The 12,364-nt window shown below is 37.7% G+C and overlaps 1 protein-coding gene across 7 annotated transcripts in view; it reads left to right on the top strand.

The window, feature by feature from the left end:
• The window catches only part of DLGAP1 (DLG associated protein 1), an 882,341-nt gene that overhangs the window by 302,901 nt on the left and 567,076 nt on the right, over positions 1 to 12,364 (top strand). For 6 of the 7 annotated variants that reach the window (XM_012745935.3, XM_012745931.3, XM_012745938.3 and 3 more), the window contains exon 3: positions 623 to 735. The gene's annotated coding sequence lies outside the window, so the exon portion shown is untranslated. The remainder of the gene's footprint in view (positions 1 to 622; positions 736 to 12,364) is intronic. The other variant, XM_020282327.2, reaches the window with a different exon arrangement.

Raw genomic sequence — 12,364 nt, 5'->3', positions numbered from 1 at the left:
ATAGTTGCCTCTTTCATAAGTGTGGGCCCAGTTATAAGTTCCATTTTGTTACTTTCCTAAGAAAGCATTGTCAATAACTAAGGGTAATGGCTTGGTTTAGACTATCAGCAAGCCCATAGTAGCACACTTAGAAATATTATGCCATGGTTGGTGGGTTTCCTGTGATGTGGAAAGAATCTCCCTGGAATAAACTATATTTTTTAGCCCTTTTTAAAGTCACACCTGCTTAGTTGTAGTGTTGATAAAACAAATAATGCTCAGGAAGTGAATCCAATCTTGTATGTATACTGTATCTTACAAAATGAGATCACCGATGCTTGCATTGCATTGCTTTTTAAGGAGACTATAAATGACAGTAGTAGAAAAGTATATTGTAAAAAATAAGACCTAGTTATTACAATGACTTTTTAAATATTTTATGTGGTAGATGTTATTTTCTAAAAAGCATGAACATACAAAATGTGACGTCATGCAAGAACACTACCATGTAAATTTCCTATGAAACTCTTCTCACATCATTGAATTTAATGGCTGCCAGAGAAGTTCTTAAGTGACCATCTTAGGTGACTTCTTTTTTCAGGCTAGTTTTTACATCTATTTATTGTATATTGTTATGTTTCAGAACAGTTGAACAACACATACCAAGAGTGACATCAGGGTAAAAAAAAAAAAACCCTGCAGTTTGGATCTTTTCCTGCCTTGGAAGCAAGAAAAATGGAAAATTGATAATCAAAGGTAACACTGTCTGCTTTTCCTTTGTATATATAACACATTCTTACAGCTTCCTCTTCAGCCTTCCTATGTGAAACAGTTTCTCTTTTTTAATAGCATGGTATATTTGAACAAAAATATTTCTGGCTTATAAATCCTGGCTGCTGAGTTTAAAGCCTATGTTTTTAACTTCCTATTCACCTGTACAGAATCTGGACTAGATTTAATTTATGTTTAATCTTCATCATTGTTATTAATCTAGAATAGCATAACAGGCAAATGGCATTTTCATGAATTTGTGGGCTCAAATATTATATATTAGGCTAAGCATGAAATTATGGAAGTAAATGGCATAGTATTAGCTTTTTTTTTCCTTAGCATGGTCATCAAATTTGCATTTATCAGCACCGACATCCTCAACATGATATGTGTGCTAAGAAAGGCCATTGGAACACTTGAGTCTATGCTGTGCTCTCTACTCCTTTCATTTCATTGTGTAGTTTTTGGAGGGGACAAAAATAAAGGGCTTAACCACATATAGATCAGATCTACTAAGTAAGTGGTGTCAGAAGGGGATTGATATTGCTGAATACTATAACGAGCTATTGTCAATGTTTGGGTTACTTGCTTGAGACCATGACTTGGGTATGGCTATTTATTGGAGATCCAATCCCAAGGATCAAGAGTTAGAGGCAGGAAGAGTGAGTCAAGGAAGAAGCACGGGTGAAATGATGTGTGGGTGAAAAAGACCACTGCTATAGGCAATGGCAATATGATTTCTTACAGGTACCTCCCAGAATTTCTGCTGGAAGGTTATGCAGCAGGAGGTTCATGCACTGGCTTTTCCCCCTTGGCTGAGGATTACCGCCAGGGGCATGAATTCCCCACAGTTCTGGGCTGTGCTGGCACAGCATGGGGCAGAAAGTGGAAAGACAGTTGTCCCTTGAAGCGGACCCCATAAAGGCAGGGAGAATGCCCTGCAGCTGTGGCTGAAATTAGGCCTGGGGGCACCAGTGACATGCGTGGCTGCTCCTTTTCCTTTATTTTAAATTATAGCATTTTCCTCCTACATGAAATATCTTTGAGAAGAAAATGTTTTGTATTTTAGACAGTAAACAGTTATAACCAAATGTCATACAATCAGAATGAACTCTGTTTCAAATCTAACTTCATCAATAAATTGCCAATGTTCAGTAAGTGGCGTAGTACCAACTAAGTAGAAATGCATCTTGGTTTCACACGGGTATTTGAGACAATTTACATTATAAAATTCAAAGTATGACCAACATTTTGGAATAGTTAAAAATAATATGATAACATTTAATTATACCTGTGCTTGTTACTCACTGTATATTGTTTCTTTTACAAGATGTCTGTGGATACATAAAAATATAATTATTTTCTTTCCTATTTAGAAACAATTCCATTTGTGAAATGCATGACTGAAATTATGAATGTCTGAGCATAACGTTAGACGAACCATCAGCTGGCAAAATAGATTTAGCACATTAGAGTGAACCAAGGCTGTTTTGTTGTGTTTTGCTGTTTTGTTTTGTTATGACATGAAGACATGCGACAGATTTAAAATAAAGTTGGATAAAGGTTATTGAGTTATGACCTAGCAGATCATATGTTCAGAGCAAGAATATAGTTGCTCCTCTCTAAGGCGCAGCTATTAAAAACAAAACAGACATCAACAAACATTTAAACTTATGCACAGTAGCATACAAATTTCTAGTGGGAAAAAAAAAAGGGAGAGGACAAGGAGAAAATGAGCAAGAGTGGTAGGGCAAGGACGCCAGGGAAGTCAGGGCAGCTGGCAAGGCAGAAACGAACGCCACACGAAGAAGACAGAAGCAAATCGTGGGCTGACGTGGGTCCATGGCAGTGGAGAGAGACTTCTTAGAACACACCACATCCTGAGCACAGAGTGCAGGCTCAGCGATGGCTCCGGTGAATCTGAGGCATGACAAGTTCCTGAATTACCAAAGAAAGATTAATTTACAGTATCTTCTCACCTGAACGATGCAGCCACTTCTCTTGCTTTCCCTCTCCACAATCCCCTTCGGCTCCAAAGTCTTCCAAAATAACAAATCTAACATGTTGGCTTTTCACTCAGAAAATGTTTTCTGATTTACCCATTCATCATTATCCAAACTCCTTAATGAGATATATAAAGCCTGCCGCTGTAAGTTGTCAGACTTGTTTCTTAGTCCCTGATGTCACTTACCAGTGGTCTAGCCGTTGACTAGAAATATAAATTATGTGATTTGTCAAGCTTTCCAGCTGATTTTAAGGCTTTATGGTTCTCAAACACAGATTGGTTAAGGGTGAGGCCAAAGAATTTGCGTTTCCAGCAGGTTCCCAAATGATACTGATGCTGCTGGTCCCTGAGAACTTACTTGGAGAACCGAGAACCACTCTGTAAACCAAATGATCTAGGCTGCAACTGCAACTTCTGCATCACAGTTTGAGTCAAAGACTGGTCACAATAAGAGGGCTTCTTTGCCAACATTATCGTTGTGGGGAAGTGTGTTACTTTAAGAATCGATCTGAGTCTGCGGGTCAAATATTATCTTAATATCATAAAATTCCCCCAAATAAGCTTTTTGATGTATTTTGATATCTCCTAATGTGTTATAGACATTGGAGATGCATAAGTATTTGTTGCATGGATGGATGGATAGATAGTTGGATGGAAGGAAGAACAGATGGACAGGGTTGGCAACCAAGGATTAATTTCAGCAAGAAACTTAACTCCTTCCAAAGAAATTGCTCTGGAATGTACTGTACGGAAAGACTAAATTCCTTTACGTGGAAACCTTATTATTATGTAAGACCATACACAATAGCTGAAACATTTTATTAGGTTAAATAACTCTATGTATTCAAAGCCTGCGTATCTGAGCACCAGTAGCATTGTGCTCTTCGATAAGCAGAGTCTTTAACAAAAGGCTTTCTGCTATTTGATTGAGTCCAACAGAAGGAGATGTCATCTATTTCAAGACAAATCATACATTTTACTTTATAAAAGAGCCACAGGTTATGTGAAACCAGGAAATCACTTCCATTTAATAAATTCCTTTGCAAATGTCTCTTCCTTGAGTTTAAATTTTGCAGCTGCAGCATAATTTGAATGTTTATTCACATTTAGGACAATTGTGCTTTCTGGGTTTTTGCTTTCTTGCATTCAAATGTGTTCATGTATCCATGTTGCACATTTTCACTCTGCATCTTTTATCTGCATACATCATCCCATGATTGGCTTGGTAAATTTATCCTACTTTTCTTGCTAAAATAACCGTTCCCGCTGTTTTCTGCCTACTTTTTGATTTATTCCAGAGATTGAGCTCAATGCTTACTTTTAGAGCTCAATGTGAAATTTATTCTGTATGTTTTTAAACCAAGTTCTCACTTATTTTTTCCTGTTATGTATTCTGTAGTGGAGTCAACCTCAAAATGCACCCATGAAAACCTGTATTTAAACATTAGCATAAAAACAATAAGTGATAACATGAATGCTTGACAGTTTGTTTTTAAAGATTTATCTCATAAATCACTTTAGTAATAGAAAATTAAAATGTTCATTTTATTTTGTGGTGTGCCTAATAGTAAAGCTTAAATATTAATTAAAGCTAAATGTCCCAGTTCCAGCTTTGTTATTACCTTGATATATGTTCCTGGCTGAGGCCCTAGGCCTCAGTTGTAATAAGAAGGCTTCAGGATAAATACCCCTGGTACTCATTCCAGTGCCTGATCTTGCAATCTCAAGGTACAGGTTCTACAAAATGCTGCCTAAAATCAGGCACAGAAGTATAAGTAAGTCAATCAGTTAACTAAGCACATATTTGAAGAGCAGGATTTTGGATTCAGAAACATTTGTTCTGAAAACCCAGCTCTTTCACTTATTAACTGTGTGAGCTTGGAGAAGGTACTGAACTACTCTGTGTACTTCAGCATCTGCACCTGTGAAATAGGAACAGTGTTATTTTCTTTAAGTTCGCATTAAAGACCAGAGATAATGTATAAAAAATACTAGCACTTGGTTGGAGCTTAACATGTATAGCTCTAAAGACTTGTATAGACCTCAAAGTTGACCAGAGCCCCAAGCAAGAATTTAGAGGAGTTGACTATACATCCTTTTTCTCCACTATAATTCTGGAAGGCTAAGTAATTTTTACTTGGGATTCTAAAAGATGAACACACTTTATAAAATGTATTCATAAATTAGACATCTGAGGCTTGAATGGCTCATGGGAAAATTCAGCGTACTTTTTCATCTACACGATATATCTCTAGCTCTGTCCGCTGCTATGGTCACACACAGCAAGCCTCTCTCTTCATCAAGAGTGACTCCCAAGGGTCAAGCATGAAGTTTGCAAATTACATTCTATCTTCTGTCTCATAATCTAGCCACAGTTTGGGTAGGAACTAAAATAAAGTTTCTTAAAGGTATAGGTTTATCCTGAATAAATGTTCATATGCTCTTGGTTTTGAACTGGTTCCAATATGTCCAAAATTATTCCATTTTTTATTTCTTATTCTCTAAAAAAATTTTTTGATAGCCAATTTGCCTGATGCAGCCTTATACCCAGAAGCAAAAGAAATCAAATTTCAGTCAATAGAGGATTCATTTACTACAGTATTAATGCAAATATTGAATAGTTTTCTGTTCTTTTTTATGTGTTTTCGAGGCTGAATTGTCACTTTGATATTGGTTAACCCACGTACTTTGTCAGCAGAAAATTCAAAGCTGCCTACTTAATAGGAGTGGATCAATAAAGTTTTGGTGGAATATTCCATCAGTCTTAGCTGAGGATTTAATCCCCTTGGCTGTTTTTCTATTTTAATATTCTGTAAGTACTCTGCAAGTTAAGGTATTCTACGATAAATCTTATTATTTTACTGTTCTATACTTTTGTGTCAGAAATAATTTAGAAGTTAAGAATTACTGGTGCTATTTGAGTGCCTTGAATATTTCAGGCATCTGTAAGATAACTGAAATCTAATTGAGGGATGTTATGTTTATTTGTCATGTCTCAGAGACCTATAAGCATCAAGATGAAAATCACACTGATAAGGCTGTCTCAAGCCTTATGAGATATAGATAGATTGTGTGTGTGCGTGTGTGTGCGTGTGTGTGCGTGTGTGTGCGTGCACACACGGTGGGGATAGTGGTGGTGATATCGTGTACTTGGCCAACTCAGCCTTTCTCAATAGCGTAGTTATTTCCATGTAGACAGTATTACTGATACTGGCATTTTTATGAAATAACCTATTAAGTATGTATGTATTACTCTCTGTATTGTGTAGGTATGAAGTGTGGATTATTGTATCATACAAAATAAATGTTACTTTTGTATGATAGAATAATTTCTTTGTAAAACAGTATAATAGTGTTCATTACAACTCACATTTTCGAGTATTTGTTTAAACTGTAAGAATATCCAAGGACCACATTTTGCTATGTAGTAAAAAGATACAACTTGATAAGAATTAAAAAGAAAACAAGAAAAGGCATGTCGGCTAGGTTTATTTTGTCTTGGTTATGTTCTTGTCATGAGCTAGAAATTTTAACCTAAAATATCTTATTTATTTAAAGGTTAAGGTTAGGGAAATGATGATAACATATTTAAAAAAACAACATTAGCATTGGGATTCCTTTACCCTTCCACTATAATCTGGGAATTATAAGTCAAATAAGGTACAAATTTAACAAAATAATTATGATACACAGTGCCTATCTCTCTGCCACTTCAAATGTCTGTGTCCTTTCTTAGTATTTCTTTATAATCAAAAGCATAATAGCACACATTCATTAAGCACTTAGGTGTATGCTGGGCATTACTTTAAGCACTTTACCTGAGTGACCTCACTTAGTCCTTACTACAGCCCTGGTGTGAAAATTTTATATATCTGCAGGGAGAAATAGATCCACTATCATAGTAACAAATTTCAAGGTATTTTTCCTCAATCAAAGATAGAGAAAGTTCACGAAAAACGTCATTGAAGATACAGGCAATATGAACACCACACTGACAAGCTGCATTTAGTGGTCATATATGGAATTCTTCATGTAAGAGTTGGGGAAGAGCAATTCTTTTCAAGTGCATGTATAATTTTTTACAGTTATATACTAGGCCATAAATCAAACCTAAAACATTCTCTTCATTTCACAGATGAAGAAACTGAGGCACAGAGAAGCTGAATAACTTGCCAAAGAACACAGAGTTATCACGTGCTAAGTAGGACACAACTCTAGAGAGGTCAGCCCACTCTACTGTCACCTGTGTTACCTGTCCATACGGCTGAAAAGCAAAGAGCTGGCCTTTAGTGAGATAACTTAAAACTTACATTTCAGGAGAAGAGGTCTAGTGATTAAACTTAGTTTACTAAATAGTATTTTGAAGCAAGGATGTTGCCAATTTGAGATCAACCCATTGGTGGGTTACATCACCTATGAAGCTAGACTTAGAAGACAACAGTTCAAACCATAAATTAAAAGTAGATTTAAGCAATTGCTAAATATTTAAATATTGTAGCAAAAACAAAGCAAGAATGACATAGTTTTAATTATTTCCCTAAATTAACTCCCTTTGATAGCTCATACCTGAATTATTATTGATCGTCTTTAGGGCCTGCATATTAAATGTGAGAACATCCACTTGTATTTCATGGTCATATCAAATATTATTTCCAACACTGAACTCATACACACTTCCCCCTCACCTGCTCAATCCCATTCTGCTGTTTGCTGTCTCAGTTGATACTACCACTACCGACCCACCCAATTGCATCCATTAGAAACATGGGAGTCATCTATGAAATCTCCTCATCCTCTACCTTCGATAAATTCAAATGAATTTCTTGAATGAAGTACCATAGTAACCATAACATTTTAATGTCCAATTAGTCATATGCTTATGCTCAGAGAGAGTTTGGAGCTATGTCCTGCTGATGTTTACCCTAATGTGTTTGGGTTTCTGGCCACACTCTTCCATTCCTGTGTTTTTTGCAGTTTCTTGGTGATGGTGTTGGTCTTGGACCTACATACATTCATGGAATATGAGCTGTAGAACAGCTGAGATGCTTCCTCTCTCCAGGAAGGCATTGTGTATGTTGACAAATACAGCATATTGTCTTTGGCACACATGGTCCCAACAGTAGTACCTCTTTAATTATGTCCCCTGGGAAAAAAAATTCATTTCCTGACAAGGCAGCTTTCCTGATCAAAGACTTCTTGGGTTTTCAGTAATAAGAAACTCAAATGTTTCAACCCGAAATTTATAGGGGGACTTAATTGGCCATGTACTCCAATCTCCTTTGGGGATCGAGCAGCTCTAAATGTTACACATAAGAAAATATTTCATGAAGGACCCAAGTAAGGTTTGACATATTTTGATCCATTTTATTTAAGAAAAATTACTGGTAAATAACATATGCATTGGTATTAAATATATCTTCCTTGACTTTGAAATTACTACTTCTTTCCTGATATTTTTATTATCATTATTTTTCACTTGAGTTTATTTCTAGGTGTGGAAAATTTTGCACAGTTAGAATTTAGAGGAAGGTGCCTGGGGCAACTACACTAAAGGCCTGAGTTCAATAGGATATTAACAGTAAGGTGAATCCCGCACCTAACCTCCTACCCGAGGGAGGCAGTTAACAGAAAAAGAGAAGGATAATGGCTTGAACTCTAGAAAAGGCCATTATTTAGGGTGCAGGAGAGGAAGAAGGAATTAGCTACGGAGGATGCAAAGATAAACAGGAGAACAGGGGTGCTTTTTGGCATGAACTCTGAAAGAAAAGTGTTAGGAGTCAGACAAGAAATTTAATTAACACAGTCACATAATTTTAAATTTAGAAATTTCTCTCTTTTGAATATGGCATCTATCTTATAGGTTTGCATGGTTATAAGTTGTGAAATTATAAATTCAGTCATCCTGTCTCACCTACATGACTTCTCCATTTTTTAGGACCACCAATATGTCAATGTCAACATCTCGGGGTCAGCCTTGATTCATCACTCACTTCATTTCCAGCTCTTATCCAGCCCCTCACTAGGTCTCGGTTGTTTCCAGGTACTTTCAAATCCCTCCTTTCCTAACGACCTCTCTGCCGGCCACCGTCCTAGACACTGCCTCACACCTCAGCTGTGGCGGCAGCGTCCACACCAATGTGTGTCTCACACTAACCTCATTGCAAAATTCCGTTTTGCAAGCCATCCTTGTATTAACCTCCCCAAAATACCATTTCTGACATATTTTAATAGTCAGTGTTTCTTGAGTCGTTATGGACCAGGCCCTATGATGTGTGCTGCTTCATTTAATACCTATTACCAATTTTACACAGTAGGTGCTATTTTTGTGTGTGTGTGCAAAATATTTATTTATATATTTTATTTTAATAATTATGGGGGTATAAGTGTTAAGGTTACTTATATTGCCCATGCCTCCCTGCCCCCTCGAGTAAGAGCTTCAATCATGTCCATCCCCCAAACTTTGCACATCTTACTCGTTGTGGTTGTATACACCCATCCCCTTTTCCCCCCTCCCATCCTCCCGACACCCGATAAATGTTACTCCTATATGTCCACTTAGGTGTTGATCCGTGAATACCAATTTGCTGGTGAGTACATGTGGTGCTGGTTTTTCCATTCTTGAGATACTTCACTTAGTAGAGTGGGTTCCAGCTGTATCCAGGAATATACAAGAGGTGCTATATCACCATTGTTTCTTAAAGCCGAGTAGTATTCCATGGTATACATATACCACATTTTATTAATCCACTCATGTATTGATGGGCACTTGGGTTGTTTCCATAACATTGCAATTGTGAACTGTGCTGCTATAAACAGTCGAGTGCAGGTGTCTTTTTCATAAAGTGACTTTCTATCTTTTGGGTAGATGCCCAGTAGTGGAATTGCTAGATCAAATGGTAGATCCACTTGTATTGCTTTGAGGTATCTTCATATTGCTTTCCACAGAGGTTGAACTAGGTTGCAGTCCCACCAGCAGTGTAGGAGTGTTCCTCTCTCTCCGCATCCACGCCAACATTTGTTGTTTGGGGACTTTTTTTTTTTTTTTTTTTTTTTTTGAGACAGAGTCTTGCTTTGTTGCCTAGGCTAGAGTGAGTGCCGTGGCGTAAGCCTAGCTCACAGCAACCTCAAACTCCTGGGCTCAAGCGATCCTTCTGTCTCAGCCTCCCAAGTAGCTGGGACTACAGGCATGTGCCACCATGCCCGGCTAATTTTTTCTATATATATTAGTTGGCCAATTAGTTTCTTTCTATTTATAGTAGAGACGGGGTCTCGCTCTTGCTCAGGCTGGTTTCGAACTCCTGACCTTGAGCAATCCGCCCGCCTCGGCCTCCCAGAGAGCTAGGATTACAGGCGTGAGCCACCACGCCCGGCCCTGTTTGGGGACTTTTTGATAAAGGCCATTCTCACTGGAGTTAAGTGATACTTCATTATTGTTTTGATTTGCATTTCCCTGATGATTAGAGATGTTGAACATTTTTTAATATGCTTGTTGGCCATTATTCTGTCTTCTTTTGAGAAGTTTCTGTGATGTCCTTTGCCCATTTTTTGATAGGGTTGTTTGAGTTTTTCTTGCTGATTTTCCTGAGTTCTAAATAGATTCTAGTTATCAGCCCTTTATCAGATGTGTAGCTTGCAAAAATTTTCTCCCATTCTGTGGGTTGTCTGTTTGCTCTCTTGACGGTTTCTTTGGCTGTGCAGAAGCTTTTTAATTTCATTAGGTCCCATTTGTTTATTTTTGTTGCTGTTGTGATTGCCTTTGGGGTCTTCTTCATAAATTCTTTGCCTAGGCCAATGTGTAGAAGAGTATTTCCAACATTTTCCTCTAGAATTCTAATAGTTTCACACCTAAGGTTCAAGTCTGTTACCCAGCGTGAGTTGATTTTTGTGAGAGGTGAAAGGTGTGGGTCTTGCTTCAATCTTCTACGGTAGGTGCTATTATTATTCCTACTTTGCAAATGAAAAACTTGATCTCTAGAGAGTTTAAATAACTCACCCAGGCAACTAAGTAGAAAAGTCTGTCTTCATCCAAAACCTGAGCCCTCAACTTCTGCTGCATAATACCTCTCATGCATGGAGGAGACCATGGTGACCAGACCCCAGGAGATAAAATTGGAGAAATTACACTCAGTTTGCCAAAGATTTCATTCATTTCACCCAACGGACAAAAGTTTATTCAAGATTTTTAAGCAGGGACTGGAGAGACATAAAACATGATCACATTTTATTCTACTACATAGTTCCCATAGGCAAATGGTGAGTGGATTAGAGGGGCAACCCTTGTACCTCCAGGGCTGGGACAGTGAATCTCTCACCCTCGTGAACACTGTCAGGAGCCCTTGCCTTGGTGTGCACTGTCCTCTCTGCCTCCCAGGCCTCCTTCAAGTCACTCTTCTGTTGCCACCTTCTTGGTGGAGGGCCAAATCTCCCTGCCACACTCTTAACAGCTTCTACTCATAGCACGTCGGGTGTTGCGAACCTGTCAGGTTGCAGACCATTGCTAAGTGATTCTCATTCGATTCTCACACAGTCTTGTGGAGATGTTTCTACTCCCATTTCAAAGATGGTGGAAGTAAGTCTCACAGAGTTGATGTGACTCGCCTGCCCACGTTGTCACTGAAGCATCCTTGCATTACCAAAGCTTGGTAAATGCTCAACAAACGTTTAATGAGTACATTAATAACCTTTATCTGTTTATTTATTATATTGTATTAAAAATATTTTAGACTTTTGGATAACAGGAATTGTGCCTTTGTAGCCCTTATGTATTCAGCAACGTGCATTGCACACAGTAAATACAAGTACTTGAATCATTTAACAAGTTTTCGTTTTGTGTTGTTTTCCTCTTTACATTTTGAAAGCAAGATACTTTAGAGTAGAATTTTAAGTGAGTACTGTTTCACCAGGAATCAGCAGGGCACCAGGCTTTCTTGGAAGACCCATTTCTGCCCTCAAATTATATGATGTTTACATGCTAGATAGCTATTGTATCGAGTAGAATGAAAATAGAAGTGGAAATAAGGTTATCGATTTTCACTGAATTTTGACTGTATAACATGCACTGTGCCATGCACTTTACAGCTAATATCTCATTTTATTCTCATAAGACCTCATGGAGTAGGTATTTTTTTATCCCCCTTTAATCAATGAGCAAAGAAGGTACAGAAAGGTTGAGGAATATCCCCCGGGTTTGCATAGCTAGTAAGTGGCAGAGCTGGAATTTGAACCCAGATACCATAGCTTAGAATTTTATGTGTATTCACTCAATTGATGAGCATTTTTATGCCCTAGTCTAGATCAGGCTTGCTTTTAGGCTCTAATAGGTGGTCAATGAATGTGTGCTTCATGATTATATCATATGAGTGCTTAGTCAGGGTATTCGCTGACTGATATAGAAAAGTAGTTATATGATTTAGTAGTGGTTGAGTCATTTCAGTGAAAAGAATGAGTTGTCTAAAGTCTCCATTTTTAGTTTTCAGATTTTACATGCTGTACCAATTCATCCTCAACTAAAAGAAAGCAATTGCACAGTGACTAGGAAGTAGTCAATTACTGCTCGAGCTGCCAAGCTTCAGGAATTAGCATTCTAGAATTTGCAAAAATGTTAAGCCA

The sequence above is a fragment of the Microcebus murinus genome, chromosome 17 (genome assembly GCF_040939455.1).
Source record: "Microcebus murinus isolate Inina chromosome 17, M.murinus_Inina_mat1.0, whole genome shotgun sequence".
NCBI classification, from domain to species: domain Eukaryota; kingdom Metazoa; phylum Chordata; class Mammalia; order Primates; family Cheirogaleidae; genus Microcebus; species Microcebus murinus.
This window is presented reverse-complemented; position numbering and strand designations above follow the sequence as displayed.